This window comes from Sylvia atricapilla, chromosome 7, assembly GCF_009819655.1.
Source record: "Sylvia atricapilla isolate bSylAtr1 chromosome 7, bSylAtr1.pri, whole genome shotgun sequence".
NCBI classification, from domain to species: Eukaryota; Metazoa; Chordata; class Aves; order Passeriformes; family Sylviidae; genus Sylvia; species Sylvia atricapilla.
The window spans coordinates 31,772,989-31,792,349 of NC_089146.1; the positions used below are offsets into that span (position 1 = coordinate 31,772,989).

The 19,361-nt window shown below is 38.8% G+C and overlaps 1 protein-coding gene across 1 annotated transcript in view; it reads left to right on the top strand.

Moving 5' to 3' along the window:
* MGAT5 (alpha-1,6-mannosylglycoprotein 6-beta-N-acetylglucosaminyltransferase) overlaps window positions 1–19,361 on the top strand; it is a 114,740-nt gene that overhangs the window by 12,131 nt on the left and 83,248 nt on the right. The window lies entirely within an intron of this gene.

A 19,361-nucleotide genomic window follows, 5' to 3' on the forward strand; every position in this document is an offset into this window, starting at 1 on the left:
TGTAATAATTAAAGAGATTTGGTAAGGATTAATCTATGCACTTATGGGAAATTTCACCTTAATTATCTATTATTTGTGTGAGATGAAAAAAAAACCAAAACAATTTAAGACCTGGCTTGAGAGCTGGGCTTCTCTTGTTTCCTAATTTCAAATGATATACAGGCAGATTAAGTTTCTGCTCTTTGGAAGTACCACCACTTTCAGGGGAGGATAAGAAGTTGGTTGTTTGAGAAGTGTGACCTGAGTGGCTTAGTTAAGGATTTTGGTTGGTGTTCAGTTTGGGGGTTTTGGGGGGTTGTTTTGTTTTGGGTTGTAGGGGTTTTTTTGGAATGGGGTGTGGAAGGTTTTGTTGTTTGGGTTTTTTTCAGCTACAGAGAGATCTTGGATAGAAGGTGAATGGCTTCTTCAGCAGCCCCTTAGAACTGAGACATACAGAGGGAAGTAAGCCCAGGTGTTCTCTACACACCCAAGAATGTAAACATCATAAACTAGTTCTCTCACAAACTCTTTTTTTATACTGAGTTTTGGGTAACTGGGGAAAGGACTGAAATGTTCACTTTCCCATTCATAATGTGAACCATGTGATGGTGATGATAAGCAAGAACAAAAACTGCTGCAAATCTGGTTGAAGCTGTAGCTCTTCTGTGTTACTCCTGACTGTCAAAATTGTCATCATTGGTTGCCAGTGATGGGAGTTCCATCCACCAAATCCAGCTCACAGCTTCTGATGGTTGAGATAATTTACTCTGAATTTCCATTCAGTGGCTAAATCCTATTAATCCAGCTTCTTGTTCATCCTGTGTTTATATTCTTTATAGGAGTTGACAGTAAAATTTTTCAGTTCATGCTGATAATTACATGTTGGCAGATAAACAGGTAACCATTATAACACATCAAATCAGCACCTATTCAAGCTTTGTGCGGAGCCTTTGATCAAGTACTTGATAGTAAGTCATGGTGTCAGTCAGTGTGCTGAACCAGAAGAGAACAACAGGATGATTGTAGGAGAGATTCCTGCAATCTTAATGGAAGGGCCAGTCTACACAGCCTGAACTATGCTAACCAAACTAGCAAGACCAGATTTGTAGCTGAAATAGCAAATTGATTATTGCCCTCCTTAGTTTGCATAACGTCTAGGGGACACTGAGGTTAATTCCATGGGCAGATGTGAGGGGGCAATGACTTCTGCTTGGAGAAGTAGAATGGCACAGATGGATTCAGAGTAGCTCGTGTCTTCTTCACTTAAGCCTGTCACACTGAGAGATTTAAGCCATGCATACTGAATCACGTGTCCTGTGTCATTTCCATTTGTTAAATCACAGAACCATCCTCCCTGTCACTCTCCCCACTATTTTGACTTCACTGCAATAGTTTCTCTTGCCAAAAATGGCTGCTGCTAAGAATGAGCGTTTCTGTGTTTTCTAAATTATTCTTCACAATCAGAAAGATTAAAAATTTGCTCATATTATGTTGTAAAGCACTACTTTGAAGCACAAAAGAGCAAAAGCTTTGCGTGAGTGATGAGCAATGATTCCCTGATATTTATTGTGTTGTAGAATATTGGGGTGCATGGAGAAAGGGAAAAGAAGGGATGAAAGCAGATCCTAATTTGAGTTTAGGGAGCTCAAGTCCTTCCGTAGTCAATAGGGAGGATGAGGCTTTTGGGGCTGCTGCTTTGAATCACTCCTTAAAAAGGAGAGAAGGGCTAAGCTAAACACTTCTTTGCTACCAAAAGATACAATTTCTCCTTTTCATTTTCACCAGCTCTGATACGCACCTGACCTATCTGTTAGACAGCTTGGTTTGTGAAACAAGCAGAAAGCTAATGTGGAAAAAAGGCTTCTTTTGTTTTCATGAGCTCAATCAGCTCATCGAGGGATCTGTTGATTTGGCACATATAGCACAAAGAGGGGTGTAAGACTGAGAGGCTTGGAGCAGTAGGATAAGTGCAGGGAGATTTGGCTGTTCCTGCTGGGAGCTGCTGGCTCAGCTCAGCCCTCTGCTGTGCCTGGACCCTCTCCTGTGGGTCCAGAAACCTCCAAGGGCCCCAGATGTCTTCACTAACTAGAGTGACAAAATGACCCACTGTTTCCCCTTCTGCTCTGGTGGCAATGATGGCTGGTGTTGTCATCCTTGAATGTTAGCGTTTCCTTCCTCTTCTTTCATCCTGTGTGATCTTGGTTGTTTTTTTCTTGTTTTCTTTTTTCTTTTTCTTTAGAATCAGAAATTATAATAGTCTTGGTAAATCTTTATACCGTGCTAGGTATATCATCAGTTAGTAAATGATGGAAGGGTTTCTGTGGCAAATAAAACTAATGTTGCCTTCTTGATTGTGAGTAAGGTATATCCAGAGTTTCTGCTTTGTGGCTATGCTCAAGAGCAGCACACTTAAAACCTGCTGTTTGGTCTGTGTCCTGCCACACCTGTCATGATGTCAGAGTTCAGTGCCAAGCCCAGTGAAGCTCCCTTTCACTTGTATCACATCTGGGGCCTTTGCCTTTTGGCAAGCAGTCAAAACCTGACTTAGCCCTTTGCGGGCATTAAGCTGTGCTCTTAGACGTCGTAGCTCGAAAGACTGTGTCCAGTGTATGGTGTGAAATTAATCAAAAGGAAACAAAATTAATGACCTGCTGTGGTGCCATCCATCAGGATATCGCTCAGCAGGTGTGAAATTAACTCGCCTTGACTGTGGATTAAATTGAACGGCGTGACGTGAACCTACGGGAACTCTTTCCCTTAGTACTGGGGAGCGAGCAAGTGTTTTTAAAGATTCCAGCTTAATGAACTGCTTATGCCATGCACTGGATAGTCTTATGATCATTTAACAGCATGAGTTTAGATTATGCTCCCTAAGAAGATCAAGTATTACTGTATCAGTAAAAATTGTTAAAGGCAGGCCACAGAAATGTGGTTTTAATTTCTGTAATTACTGCGCACCAGATGGTGGATGTATACTTCTTTCCAGCATAAGTACTTCAGCTCAAATATAAGCAGTTGTGATCTTTATTTACAATTCATCAGATTTTAACCTAGGTGATAACAATTCCTTTGTTATGGCCGGTTATGATGACCTTCAAAGAAGTATGTAGACAAAACGTCACTATTGTTTGTTATGGTTACAAAACCCCTTTCTTCTGTGCTTTGTTTGGCTTTTTTTTTCCCTCCCAGATCTTAGTTACAGCGATAGCAGAACTACCCACTAATATTCACTACCCACTAACTTTGTTTTGGAACAGGTTATCCAGTACTAGAATATGTACTTATAACATTAGGTAAATCCTAGTTAATTTAAGAGTGATACTACAAAGATGCAACGTACATAACAGGTTACTAGCAACTTCAGAGAAATGAGGAAAATTAAGGAAATGTATTTCCCAATTCGAATCTAAAGGTATTCTGGCAACTGTTTTCTTCTGTCCAGTTCAGTTTGCTTATATGCATGCACTTTTTCATCCATAGTTGCTCTGGTAATTGTTTTTCAAAGGACCTATTATCATTGTTGTGGAAGCTCTCTTTGACTTCCAAGTTCTTAGTGAATTTTTGCTGTGTATGCCCAGAACAATGTCCTCTAAAATGTTCAGAGTCATCTGACAGCCTTTGGAGAATGTTTTTGCCCTTGGCAAAAAATAAGTTATGTATGGGTTTGTTGAGGTTTTTTTTTTTGTTTTTGCCTGCCTGTTCTCTCCCTTAATTCTGAATACACATTTCCAAGAGTTAAGGAATTTTCATGCTTGTGATTAGGAGGAGGACTTTGTTAGTTGTTTCATGGCAGCTTTCTTTGAAGTAGGACTGGCATGCAGCCATTAATACATTTTCAGGATAAGGTGTCCACAGTATATTGGCACACACTTGATAAACTGGTCTTTATAAGTTGATTCATTTGACCTCTTAAGGGCTGTCTGTACTTTATACAAGCAATATTGTTTTGTTTAAATATTGTTGATAAGAAAGAAGTTAGGCTGGTGAAAGTTAATTAATTCTTTAAGGCTGTTGTAACAAAATTCTATGGATTTGTGTCAGAAGATAATTCTGACAGTAGCATTAGTAATGGTTTTGGTTTTGGTTCATAACAAATGTGGTGTAACTACTGCGAAATGTTAGGGCTGTTTTAGAGTTACCCCTCTCAGGTGATGGCAGGACTTTGTTCAAGGACAAACCCATAACTAGTAGCTCTAGGATCATGGGATACTGCTGGAATTGAAGAGCTCTGTAGGCCTTTTGGGTAGAGCTGACATGGTATTTTAGAAGTCTCTTCTTTCCTTGAAACATCAGCTTTGGTAGCCATTTCAAAATGAGGAGGCAAGCAATTCATGAAGGTCTAATGCTTCGTAGCATTATAAACATTTAAAAAGTCCATCAAGCTTTTAACAGAGAGCAAAAGTTATGTGATTACTGTGTCAGTCATATTTCAGCTGGGGCTTTGAACTGCTTTCTTTCCTGCATTAGAAAATTATTATGTTGATATGAGTGTAAAGGAACTTACTCTTAAGGCGTAGATTGTAACACAATGCTCTTTCAATCTTCCTTATATTGAAATCAACCCAGGGATACAGTGTTCAATTGTCTGCCTGCAGTTTGGGTTTTAGATTACTGGGTTTATTTAATTGTAGTCCTTCCTGCCTCTTGTTGATGGCTTTTATAGTTGTTTAAGCTTTTTTAATTAATTTGTAGCTCCAGGGGAGATGGGGAGAGGAAAAGAGACAAGTTTACCTTCTTTTGTGGAACTTCTAGTCTTTGAAGACAAGTGACAAGCCAAGCAGAAGTGCTCTCCGACAGCTGTGTCAGCAAGAAAATTTAAATGTCCTGGCAAACCTTTTTGTCAGCCCACTTTGGCAGGAAAAAAGCCTTTCACACGTTTTCCATGACAGGCTGTGTCGGTTGGGTCCCACAGCTCTTCGCTGGGTCTTGCCTTCAAACTGAGTTTGTGTTGGCTGCTTTTGCTTTGTCCCCTCATAGCTGTAATAGCCTATCACAGGAAAGCATGAAATGAAGGTTTCTTCACTGCAGGGTCTGATTGTTTTTTCTGCATCACTGCTAGATTGTGATATGAAGAGAACTCAGAGTTCTCTACTTTGCCTGTAGCATGAATATGCAAACTTGGTTTGTCAGAGTTAAGCAGTGTGATGTTACATGCCTGTGAGTATGGGTTCCTGAGAAACTATTTGGATTTGGCTGAAAACGACTGAGAACTGCAGCTAAAATTAGCAGAGATGGTCCACTGCAAGTAAGCTGATCCGAGGGAGAGAAAAGCAGAACGAAATCAAACAAACCCTCTGTTTGTTCAATGCCATTTGCACAACTGATACTGTGATACAAATGTCTGCTGATTGCACCCCGTGTCTACAGAGCGTTGTTCATGTGCTGGGTTATGCTGACAGTACTTTCTGATGGGTTTATCTACTAGCAAAGATGAGGCAGTAGACAGTGGTTAAATGATTGGGCAGGGTTTGATTTTTGGGGTTGTTTTGGTGTTTTTAGGATGCGGGGTTTTTGGGGCATTTTTTGGGTGATGAGGAATGAAAACTTTGTTTGGCTTTTTTTCATGACATTTTCTATATTTTCTCAAACTGCAGTCCATAAAAGCCCCTTCCCAGAGGAATTGCTGGTCTGTAGACTTGTGATTGTCATTGTAACTCAGCCCAGGGAAAGACAGAAACCTGTTATGTAAGAAGTCAAAAATGGTGATATTTAATAAGAGGTTTATTCTGCATGGCAAGAATTTAAACTATTGTTTAATTAGCAGGCAAACCACTTACTTTGCCCTCTAGTTCGTTATGTGTTATGAGGGTTTATGACACTGATTCATATAGCTGATTACAGCTCATAAATGTCACCATAAAATTATTCAAAATAAGAGTGTTGAAATGTCTTGCTGCCATTAGCTACCCAGTTGGTTTGGTTCTGGTGACAAGTTTGTAGATAAAGCATGAATTTTAAAGTTGAAGATGTCATAGGACTTGAGTACCATGCTGCTTCTCATTATGGAAAAAGTCAGCCTTTATCTAAAAGTTGTAGCTGAAACTTACTTCCTTTAGTCATAGCTACTTCTTGCCTCTCCTTATCAGCAGTGTCAGTCAGAGAACTGCACCAAGGTTAAAAGCCGTTCAAACTGTGATAATTGTCAGTAAGTCAGTGATGCCACTTCTGGGAACACAGTTACCAGTGAGATGCTTTCATTGGATATTTGTGGTTTTGCACAAATGGCAGTCAGTCAAGACGTGGAGCTTAACAATGTGAGCTGAAGTGGCCACTTCTTTAATAGTGCAGCTAATGACTTCCAGATGCAGGTTTTTGTAATATGCTCAAATACTTTACACGTATCCTGGAGTCTGCATCTTAGAAGACTCCTGTCACTGTGAAAAGGAAACCAGGCTGTAGGAGAGGCAGTGATTTTACTGTGTGGCCGTACATCAATAAATTTCAGAAATTGTCAGACATTACACACTGTTTATTAATTCTTACATTTGGAAAATAAGGTATGGGAACGTACAAGGAAAGTGGTCATGACAGTGACAGAAGAAGTGTCACCTGATCCCTGATCATTTTAAGAAAACTAAAGCAGCCTGTCACAGCTTTTGTTTGTTTGCCTGATGGGGTGCAATTAGAGATGTATGTCTTAAGTGACTGAAGATACGTATTTTTTCGAACTGTCACATTAAACTAGAATGTCACTTTTAGTTAGTCTCTGTTCAGAGGCAGATCCTCTGTTTTTAATAATTTATGTGTAAATTGTGTGAAAGATTTAAAATGTGACAGCTCTGAAATAAGAAGATTGATGCAACTCTAGTGTGATCAGATTTGGATTCTGACCTAATTTCTTTTAGTTAGTGATTGGTATAGTATTTGTGGGGTGCATGAGCTTATGACTTTTGGAGATTACTGACTGATATTTTTAGGTTACCAGCTAATCCTGTTTAGGAATGGGATTTTCATCTGAAAACAGATAGCTCCTTAAATTCTTCCTGTTTTACTTTAGAATGACAACTGGAAATTGAACGGAAAAAGCAATAGATTGTTTGCTTATTTCACACTGTCTTGTGCTGTAGCTTTCTGCTACGTGATTATTTTCCGTGTGCACAAGTGTAAAAAAAAAATGCTATATTTCTTTAATATTTAAAGAAAAGTAAAATCCTCCATTGAAGCTGTTAGTTTTGCACGTGCTCTAAAAGAGGTATGAGAAAGCATTGTGTACACATTGCCCCAAAAATGTTCTGAGCCTTTCAGTCTGGATTTTTCTTTTCTTTTTGCCTTGTAGCTGTTTGCAAAGCAGCCAGACCATAGATAAATTTAACAAATGCAAATTCACGCTTCCATTTGCTTACTCAACAACTGTGTTCCATATATAAACACACTCTTCCAGATGTTTTTCTCCTTGTTAGCAGTACCTTTCATGTGCTGGTAACGTATTGCAGAGAGAGCCTTGTGCTTCAGTTCCTCACTTAGTGAGGGGTTGCCATCTGCTGTGTGAGTCTGTTTGGAAGGTAAGCATTTTGTCACCTGCTCCTGCAGATTGGGACCATAATGCTTCACCAGCCTTATTTATGAGGTCACCTCTGCGAATTTTGGTTCAACTTGGTGAAAAAATGTAAGGAAGCAGAAAAATAGTGGCTATTTGAGCTTGGATGTTGGAACATTATGTGGAGGATTTTAGCTGCTGTGGTGGTTTTGTTTCCGTTTTCTGTGTCCTTTATGATGGGAAAGGAAGCCAAACTGAGGTGGAGAAATGAGAATTTGCGCTGTAAGTGTGAAGTGTATGAGTAATATCGTGTTGTATTGACAATATTGCTGAAACTGTGTGGGTTTTGTTGCTGGCGTGGCATGCTAATATTGATAGGCTTTGCCCATTTCAGTGAAAGGACGTGTTGGACTGAGCTTGATGGAAATTTCTGTGGGTCCCCCTGCCCCAAGTTTTACTGCGTGGTAAGAACTCTTGCAGTGCACACTCTGTGTGCTGAAGCCTCTTCTATTCCCATTGCAGAGAGAATTCCCTTAATGGCTTGGTGAGGTCTTTAACACTCTGGAAAAAGGGCTGAAGTGAAAGGGAGGGGAGTAGGAGGATGTCACATTGACGTGGGAGATGTCGTGCCTGGTGTGACATCCCTGCATGCTGGAACCAGTTACAGTCATGCTCCTGTCTCCTGAAGGCAGGAAAGGTGCAGCTCTGGGGGCACTGTTAACACTGAAAGACAGCAGCCAGGTCTCAGGAGCTCTCCCACGCACATCAGGATGAACTTTGCAGGGCGTTTTCCACTGTGTTTCCTTCCACAGAAACTCCTGAGAGTTATTGAGGGTGTGTTTAAGGAAGAAATCAATTCAGCTGCTGTTCTTAAACAGCTGTTGGGGTAGAGGGAGCATTATGTCTCACTGAGGCTTTATGTGTCCCTTCAGAACTGCCTTAACAACTCTCCACATCTACTTCCTTTTTTTTTTCTTTTCCCCTTCGATTTCCTCTGCAGTTCCTGTTTATCATTTGTGGGTTTCTTTATTTTTTTTTTAACTCCCACAATATAGAAATGAATAATATCAAATAACTGCAGAACTTGATTGACTTGTATTTCTTAAATCTGAAAAAGCCGGAATTGTAGAGATTTAGTAAACTTACTTAATCATTTGTATGAAGTTGATCTGAATATTATATAAATCATACAGAGCTTCAGCTTTCTGCTCTTTACTTACCTGGCAGCAGTCACATGGAAGAGACAACACTGCCTAGACACTCAAGTTCTTTGGATAATTGATTTACTTTATTTTTAATCACATAACCCAGATTTTGAGGTATCAAAAGGAGGCTGTTTGTGGCAATGGTTTTGACTTAATCTGAGTGTGTGTGCATGGGATAAGCACATTCATTGCACTAGGGGAGACTTGTAGCTGATTTAAGAAGGGCTAGTCAAGTTTTACTCTTTCAGCAAAATCCTGAAGAGTGCATATATACATGGATACTTGGTAAACAGGCTTTTTAAAGCAGAACTTTGAAATTTTACTCATGAGGCAACTCAGACAAACCAGAATCCTTTTCTGGGGAGGAAGGTACCTGGAGGAAGGTACTGCTGAAAAGAACCAGTGGGAGGATCTTTAAAAAGGACCTGAAATTAGGTATACTGTATTCTGATGTTGCCTTAATATAAATATGGGAATCGACCAAGCTTGTCTGTAATCTCTTGGGATGAAAGAAGATGCTTTTCACACACTTTCTTAGTGATGTTTTGCAATGTGTTCTGGGACTGTCTGGGAAACAGAATGGGATTGATAGTAACCTGCATAAAAATTCATTGATAAAATGCTGTAATTATGGAAAGCTGTTGAGTGGAGAAATGTCTATAGCTATCCTTTCAGACTGAGTATACAGTTCTTTCAAAGTGCTTTCAAAAGACTCGTATCATTTACTCTGATAAAGGTAGCCAAGATTTGAGGCCAAAATACATTTACTTGCATGTTAGAAATTGTGTTGATGAAGGAATGCTTATTGCTTGGAGGAAAAAAAAAGAGGTTTTGCGAGAATTTAATGGCTTTTTCTAGTAAATGGTTGCAAGATTTATAGTATTGGCTCCAAAATTCTTTATCTGTATGGGTTGTTTGTAAAAGCCAACTGTGCATAAATCAAGTAAGATGCTTGGAATAGATATTTGAAGCATGAAACTTATTAATTTAGTCTTTTAAAAGCCTATACAGTTGTACCAGCTTGGTACCTTGGACTGTGTTTCCAATGTGTATGTTCTCATTTGTGTTACTGCTGCGGCTGTTTGGTTACATACAGACTTATGTTGATGCTGTTCTTTGGTATTTACAACTGTGTTGAAAATACTTCACTTGTGGCAGATCAAGATGGGCAAATGTAGGCTTATGGTAGTAACAGGATAATTCAAGTAAGTGTGAGGAGCATTAAAATACCTTGGTTTTTTTAAAAAACACTTTCACAGTTAACAACACAGCTGAAACTGTTAAATTGTGCTTAACCCCTGAGTCATCTCATGCTTAGCACTTTATGTTATCCTGTATTTCAAGTATCATGTCTACGTGAAGAATAGTGAAGAATAGTATTTGGTTTTTCACAGATGATGCCATGCTAACAGGAATGTTAACTGAATTGCTGCCACAACGTTTATGGATACTTTCAGAATTCCCATGTTCATGTGCACCATGGTGTGTGTCAGCGTGTTGTGTCTGGGTTGAAGTGTTCAGGTTTGAGTGGTTTTCCACACTGTCAAAATGAGTTGCCTTACCTATTTAACTTCTGACTGGAGGAGTTCTTCCTGTTAAGGGACTGCAGCATCTGATGAGGGCATGGGATGAGAGGCTGAGAGAGCTGAGACTGTCCAACCTGGGGAGGAGAAACTTTGGGGGGATCTTGTTAGTTTTTATGAATGTCAGATTGGGGAGAGAGGCAAAAGTTTTCTTCTGTAAAGAAAACAGGGACAGATTCCTCTTGATGGTGCTCCATGAAAAGACAAGCTGCTTTAAGATCATATTTAAAGATAAACTTGCTCCATGTGTTTCTTGTATATTCCAGAAATATGTCTGTGTCACTGTCACAAACCTTTCTATTTATTTGTAGTGTAGTATTTATTATATATTACTATATTATTATATAGTGCTTGTTTGAATTGAATTGTATGACAGACCTAATAAAAATTACCAATCCCTCACAAAGCCAAAGAAAAACTTCACAGCAGTGGAGAAAAACATGTGATCTAAATAGAAAACCTGAAGACAGATAAAAGGCTGCCTTATATTTTAACAATAAATTTTAAACTAGAGGTATTGAATATGTGCTGGGTGAGATTTATGTGATGGTGGCTCAGTGTGTCACTAGACTAAGGCAATTAAATACTTAGGAGGAGCATGGGAAGGTCAACTGGCATTCTAAAAGCTGGATGCTATCCTGTCAAAAGTAGTCTTGCTTTTATGCAAGCTACCACTTAACAGATGTTGGGAAACAACGACACTTTTTGTGCTGAGAAACACCATGTTCATGTTCAGCCAAATGAATGATTTTTTTAAGAACTTGAAAGTAGTTTTGAGGGGGTTTTTTTCCAATCTTATATTTCAAAAACAGAAACTGAAAGAGTTGCTCAGTCACTTTCCAAGGCTGTAACAATGGGTCACTGCCAGGCACTGCAGTAAGGATGATGGAGAGATCAGGCACAATGCTGAAAACAGAAACATAAAGAGAGAAATGCCGATTTTGGGTCAGACTGTTACTTTTACTTCTTCAAAGGTACATTGTTAATGATCTTTTATAGAAAGAGACTTAAGTGCATTCAGTGGGTGGGTTAACTACTCGGTGTATTATGTTTTATTTTCCTAAATGAAATACCTGATACTTTCACTACTTAAGGAAAAAGGAAAAAGAAAAAAAGGAACAAAAATGTGTGACTGGAGGTGATTTTATAGTAATTTTCATTTTCTTTGTACTGTAAATGAATGCACTTTCACTTTGAGTAACATCATTTAGATAGGTTTCTGAGTGATGGAAATTATTCCCTCTTAAAGTGCTGCAAGCCACGATGATTTTTTTTTTTTTTTTTTGTAACTGACAAGTTCACCTCTAAACCGTGTCCCTATGAACCATATCCATGTGACATTCCCATCCCTGAGGAATGGTGGCTCCCCCACTTGCCAGGGCAGCCTGTGCCAGTGCTTGACAACCCTGTCAGTGACAACCTGTCCACCTGCTTCTCCTGTTCACTACATCTACTTCAGTGTGCAAAGGATAAAAGGCTTTCCGAGGTTTGTCTTCTCATTTCTTCCTCCTTGCCTTGACTGCAGCCTGGGCCGGGTCCCTGGGGGCTGTCACTGTCCCTGGGGGCTGTCACTGTCCCTGGGGGCTGTCACTGTCCCTGGGGGCTGTCACTGTCCCTGTGCCATCAGCTGTGCAATGCTGGTGAGGTGGAGGGAAGAGCAGCAGCAGCCCCTGCCTGCTGCAGCCTCCTCACCAGGCTTGTCCTGTGCTCATGGAGGCCACTTTCTTAACAAAGTGAACTCCAGAAACAGCAAAAAATTCCCTTGAAGGGGGCCCAGCATTTTGGTGCACACGTCCCGGCTGTGATATCTGTATTTATTGAGTTTATTTAGATTCTGCTGGACCTGAGGAAATTATAATAATACTGTTAGGTCTTCAGGTTTGAGTGACTGACCCAGACAAACTTTTTCTGCACTAACTGGAGACAGAAATGTGCAGTGTTCCTGAACTCTGCTGTCCCATCTGCCTGTGGGTTAAATGAGTCCTGTCCTGGAAGGTCAGTATGTCCTGCCTGTGAGCCACATTTTTATTCCATCTGTTAATGTTCTGAAGATGACGCCAAGAAAGAGTTTACTAAATTTACACACTTTTTATGGGAATAGATAGTCCTTGAACCGATCAAGTTTTTTTTCTGAGTACAATTAAACAGATTTTGACCACCCTCTCAAAAGTCAAGTGCTGGAAAATTACTTCACATATACACACACACACACATATATATATATGTATAATGGATGAAGAAGAATCTGAGGAGAAAGGATATATATATATATATGTTTGTCTATTTTTTCTATATAATAGACTGTATATTATTTTTATTAATATATAATATTGATTGTGAAGCTATTTATATTCATAACATAAAATGCACTGCTATAAAAATATCTTAAATTCAGGTGCTAAACTGGTACAATATAAAAAGCAGAGCTGTAAACTTTGATTTCTTGTTATGAGGAAAATTGGGAATACGTAAAGCCTAAAATATGCAGGTCTCCAAATTTTTTTCCAGGTTTAGGCAAATCACAAAGAGTAGCTAAAAAGATAACTTTCAATACCAGTATTCAAATCTCAAAGTTTTCTTATTCTCATGAGTTCTTGTCACAGCTATGATTTATATTTCCAAATGTAGCAAATGTAATATTTCAAATCCTGAAGAAATTTTTTATTTCCCTCCCTCTTTAACACATTAAAAAGGATGTGGGGAAGGAGAAAGAAGAAATAAGCTGGTGCTGACAAATCCCAACCTCACTCCTACTCTTTTAAAAATTGCTGTTAGTATTCCTGTCTCCATGTGTGAGCCCGAGGTCTAAGCTTGAGGTTTAAACTATAAACAGAGATGAGATAATTTCGTACAGGAATAAATGTGCACAGATGGAGATAATCAGAAGTGACTTAAACGTGTGGGCTTTTGTGGAGGTGCCAAAAGCCCACCAGCCCACACTGACGTTGATGGGGACTACAGGTGTGAATCCTGCTCAGCCATAGCCCCAGTGCTTTGGAGAAGGTGTTCAGACACCTACAGGAGTCCCCAGGAGCGTCTCATTAAGGGCTGTGGGAGTTGGGGATTTGGGCGTGTTCATGAATCTCTGAGACGCCTCTTTGCATATTTATTGAGATTTTTTTAAAATTCTTCCTGTGCTGTTGACAGTTGCCATAATTAAAGCATCTTTTTTTTTTTTTTTTAAACTTTTTTTTTTTTCTTGTGCTTGTCTTATAATTCTCAGTTAATTAAAAGAAATCCTAGTGTTGTGAGCTCAAGGGTAGAAATGACAAAAAACTTTCAAGGACAGTACTTTGCATAACATGAAGGATATCTCTAGGATTCTCTAACCTGTTGGATACATTAAAATTCAGGGAGAGGACCTTTTGTGCTTTAAAAGTCCTAACGATAAATGCAAAAAGAAGCCTTTTTAAAATAAAAACAGCACTTCTGTAGGTACACCTCTGAGACATCAATTCTTTGAAATTTAGAAGGAAAAATATTTTAGAAACTGCTAACAAATTCTGAGCATTTTTTTATTGACAGTCATCTGGCATGACTGACAAAAACCCCCTTGTTTTTCTTTGTGTTACTTCCATTTAAGGCACACTTCTGTAGTAAAGGAAAATGTTGGTATTGGCAGAGATTCAGGATTTTTTCTCACTCTTTAATAGTCATAGTGATTAACTGTGGATAGTAACAGAGCTTTTTTATTTAAGAAAAAACCCTGTAAATTAGTATTATTTTTGCAATGACATAGTCTTGCATGTAATTCCCATACTATACAGTAACTCTCCGTTAAGCTAATAAATCAGACTTCATGATCTTGAAATCATTTTCATTCCCAGTCTTTCCTAGCCGCAGTATCTTTCCAAATTCTGAATGTGAGAATATTAAAAAAAGAAGGCAGAAAACCCCCAAGCGTGCCTCTTGCCGAGTTTTGACACACTTTCTCTGAAGTACAGCCATTTTCATCCTGTCATGTAGCATAAATGTTTTAACAGGCAAACACACCTCCCCGCTTTCTAATCTCAATTTAGTGTAAAAGGATTTTTTTTTTCCTCTGGCCTCGCTGTGCTGACAGCTCCCTGAAGTTCTGTATATTCTGTATTCGATGTGCACGCCGTGTTCCCCTTGCCCATCCTTGGCTCCTCTCCTGTTCCCCCACTGGAGCATCATCATTTTGTCCTTCCCTTCCCTGTCTCCATCCTGCTCCCGCTGCAGGTTTGTTTCCTGCCTCCCCCAGGGCCATGTGCTGCCCACGGCAGGTTTGCCTGGGGATAGACTCTGTGAAAAACATCTTCTTGCTTTCTGCCTTCTTCCTCCCGTTAATCTCGGCGAAGCCTGACCGTTCTCAGGTCTCTTCTGAAAACTCTGCTTTGCTGTGCTGACTACAGGACAAAAAGGAAATGAGAGTCTGACTCTTGTTAGCAACGCTTCCTGAGGTTGGTTGGTTTCTTTGCGTGTCCATCCCCTCCTTCTCACCTCTCTTTGCCTGCCTTGGTTGCTGGGCACAGGACAGATCTTTGTCCTCGGTGTCAGAGACCAAGGTCTCCTAATCTCTGGGGAGGATTTACTGCAGTGCAAATACTGGTCTGGAGAGGTAGGTCTGCCTTTAAAACCTTTTCTGTGTGGTTGGAGGTGTTCACTGTGTACTTCAGTGGGATCCAGCATTGGCTAGGAGGGAGCTGTGGTAATTTTCCTTTCTTTTTTTTAAATTTCTTTTGTTGTTTTGTGGCCTATACTGTGTTGTCCAGTTTGATGCATTTGGGTACCTAGAATCTGACTTTCCAGACAGAAAAATACACATTTTGCAACTTGACTTGTGAAAAATATGATCAGGGATGTGGGGCTTTTGTGATTCACAGGAATTGCATTTAGACCCTTATATTATTTTGCACATATCTGTTACTTGAGCTGTGGTGTGTCCTTGTCGTTTCATTTTATATATTGACTCAAAATCTCTTGACAATTTAGCCCTTAACAATACTGCTAGACAAGATAGTTTTTCTCTCCTGCTTTAATTGAAAGCTTAGGTCAAATGGAGATGAATGTGTAGTGTGTATCACAGGAATTTGTAACCAGCCTTACCTTCTTATAAGTCTTACTGATTTTATTTTCTTTTAATTCTGATTTTGTTGTGGATGGTACACAAGGGCAATGTGTTTTATTGAAAAGTAGGGGTTGCTACTTTTCTTCTTTGCCTCAGTTTATTCTTTTTTTGTTTGGGTATTGTTTTGCTCTGTTTTAGACAGTCACATTTCTTTGCCTTTCTTGAAAAATTGCACAGCAGGTATTTAATTTAATATTCTTTCCAAACCTGAGCTTCCAAAACTTTCTTGTCATATTGCAATAAAAAAAAAAAAAAAAAAAAAAAAAAAAAAAAAAAAAAAAAAAACAACCACCAAACTTCAGCAAAGGAGGAAGAATGGAAAATGTTAGTGAATATATTTTTATTTAAAATAAATTCAGTTCAGTGGATGACTATTTTTTTTGTAGTTGTGCAACATTAAGTTTAAAAATTAATTCTTGTCAAAGTTCTTGAATAAAATTGTCGGATGTCTTGGCACCTTTCTCTTTTTGAAAGGGAAAAGCTCTCTGGTCTTGTTCTTTAAAACCTACTTCCTTGGAATTGGCTGTAGTGTGGGGAGATTTTTTGCTAGTGGTTTTGCTGACATTTCTCTAAGTCTTGCTTGCTGCATTGCATTTTTTATCTTCCTGATGTTTATTTGCTTGCAGTGTTCACAATGTCACTTCAGTTTTGCTCATAAAACTTCTTAGGCATTTATCTTTCACCCACTGCTAATGTTAGATCTGGGTTATTTGTGGTTCCTGCTTTGTCCTTCAAACTCCTTCCTTCTCCCTATCATCTAAAAAGATAGAAATGTTGACTTAAGTGGGGGGAAAATACCAATCTATTTTTTTTTTCATTATCAGGCAGTCTGAAAAATGGTTTTCTTCTGTATTTTTGTAAAGCAGATTTTGCAAGAAGTCCTGTATGAGATTTTTTCTTTAATCACTATATTCACATACACAGTATGTTGTACATTGATTTTTTTTTTTTTTTTGTCCCACTAAATTTATTCTTCTAAGATGATGAAAGTGTTCTTATTTGACTGTTGAGAGTTGCCTCAGAAATGGCTGACCTTCAGGGAAGAATGAGGTATTTTCTTCTAATGAAGTTTTGCCTCTCATGCATTATAATACTTAAAAACTAAGTAATGAGAACTGCTGCTTCTACAAAACTCTGCCAAGTACAGAGTCGGGTGGTTATTTGGTGGGTTATTCTTTTGTTGCATTTGGAGTTGGAAGTTTTGAGGGCATATAAGAAAAGAAGAAGTAGAAGAAGATGAGATATTTAAATCATATTTAAGCAAATCTTACCAGATTTGAAAAATCTGATATGCAGCAAAATCATTCTGTTCTCTAGCAGTATGTGCTTCTTGGTTTGTGCTTATATAAAAATGCAAAAAGGGTGTTATGCAAGGGAGTGTTTCTTTGCTTGACACCCACTATACAGCCACCTGTTGAAACATGGATGATTCCCAGTGCAAGACCTAAAGTGTGCCTGCTGCTGATGGAGCATGTTCACCAACCTTCAGGAGGCATATTCTCTTGTTAGCAAAGTACGATTTGAAAGGCTGATCGAGTGAATGTGTACAGATTTTGGAGGGAGTACATGGGCTGGGAGGTGGTGATGTGCTATAGCAGACACTGAGCTGCCAGCTGACTCCTGTGAAAATCTGCTTAAACACGACTCTGCACAAGGGTGGGTTTAAAAACATCACATTTGGACATCTTCAGATTTCATAGTATCAAGAATAGCCTCATGGCACTCTTGTGCAATATTTGAAGTGGCAACACTTGACTCATGTTCTAACCTCGGTGTCAATAAATGTAATTAATTATGCATTGTCAGAGCATTGAGGGGAATTTATTCTCAAAATAAATGTGGAAAAACTGATGGAAATCACCAATGTCTATAAAGGATGTTTAGTTCTGTCTCTTCTGTCATCTGTGGTTAGCTGTGTGGGTGTGTGGTATTTCTGAATATCTCTCCTATGTGACTCTGTGTGTGAAATATGTTAGAGGGTAGCTGGCTTGGAACATTTGAAAGTATTACTCTGAATTGTCACTGATGACATGGGATGATGTTCACCAATTTAAGTAAGTAATTAGTGGGGCCCTACACCTTGGACTTCTTGAGCTGTAAATGCTTAATATGTAATTTGTACCAAATATTTTCATCATCCTGCAGGTAGATCTTGAACATGTTCTAGCAATGTCTGTGATTTTTTTTCCTGTTACCGTCTGTCTCCAGAATCCTCTTACTGCCTGTGAAGCAACATTTACATAGACCCATAAGATTTTATGCAAAGATAATGTTACACTTTGTCCCTGAGGACTACTGAAAGCTGTATAAATTATTATACATGAATGTATATACATGTAGTGGAACAAACCTTATTTACTAAGTCCTGGATCCTTATGGGTTGAATTGATGCAAGTGTTTGGAAGATAAATTACACAAAGAGCTGACCATATGAGAAGTTAATTTTTTCTTGAAGTTGATATATTGATAAGAGTGATGGTAGTATTGAGCAGCAGTCCTTCTGAACAACTTTCCCATTACCTTAAATATTTTATTTAAGGAAGGTATTAATATAAAGGGTTCTATTCACTGTTTGTGACTGTCTCATAAACTGAAAGCTCCACCTGTTTCTCACCCAAGATGGAAGTTTTAGCAGCCAAAGTGTATCAGGAAATAGCGATAACTTTTGACAAGCAAACAAGCAATTTGATAGTCCTCTATCAGTAGTTAAGGTCCTGTTTGCCTATGGCACCGTATTAGTTATGCTTTGCCACTTGCACTTGTAGTTGCCTTTGTGTGTGCTGGCAAATCACTCACAATGTTGATTTAGCATTATTTCATGCCTTGTGTTTTCTTGGTCTTGCCTGACCCGGTGTATTCAACCATTCAGTTTGTGTGGCCTTTGTCTGTCAGGCTGCTCTCTTCAGTACCTTTTCATCTGTTTTACATTCATTTCCTTTAATCTCTTAGACTTGCATTTAGATGTTTTCTGATCTCACTCAGCATTTTTTAATCTTCCCCTTCCTCACCCTTCAGTTTCTTTACCAGCATAAAATACTTTGTGTTTCTTACAGTGATTTCCCCACTCATCAGATTTTCAAGCTTACCTATTGTTTTATCTACATCTTTCTTCTCCTATCTGCTATTCGGAGATTTCATCTATTACTGCATCAGTGAAATGCTGATGGCATTTGCAAGGTCTTGCTATAATTAAAAGGAAGAGCTTAGCTCTGCTTTCCTATTGATAATGTTATTTATCTGTAATCTGTTGCATCTAGAGTGCAGGAATACAAAATTTCCGCCTCTGATTTTATTCTGTTAGGATTTCCCAATGAAACAAGACCCTTTCAGTCATCCGGTTTTGTCCTTTGTCCTTCATGCTTCCAATTCCTGTTGGAATTTTAGTTAATTTGGTGATGAAATTTCTACAAGCTTTCTGTGAATCAGTAGCTGACTGAGAAAGCTTCTGCTTCTACAGTAAGGGATGATAAGGAATAAGAAAAAAGTAGAAGAGGTGGAAAAAATAAAATGCGGAAAACTGAATTGGTATTCATCTTAGCAGTATTTGCATTTTCTTGCAGTGGTTAAGGGGACTGTAAAAGGGAGAATACCTGGTGTGGGCAGCCTTGGCAGGTTACAGAGCTGCAGGAACTCAAGAAACCCTTTTGGATATAAAAGCTCATTCATGCATGACCTGAGGCTTATTCTTAGTAAATCTGCAATTGTGTGCTGATCTATACCCAAAATGCATGTAATGGAAGCGATAGGGGTTTTGTATATCTTTTTGGCCATTAACATTACAAATTACATTATGTTACTTGAGAGAATTACTACAGGCAATTGATTTATGAGTTTACTTCCTTGGCAGTTTTCTTAATGTGTATCTATGACATGAATGAGTTTGGTAACGTGCTCAAGCATGAGACATGCTTTTGGAAGTGAATTGATAACCTGCTAATAACACTTTGAGATATATAGATATATATATATATACACACACACACACATATAATGGAGTACTGTTGGAGACCACAAACTGGGTTGCT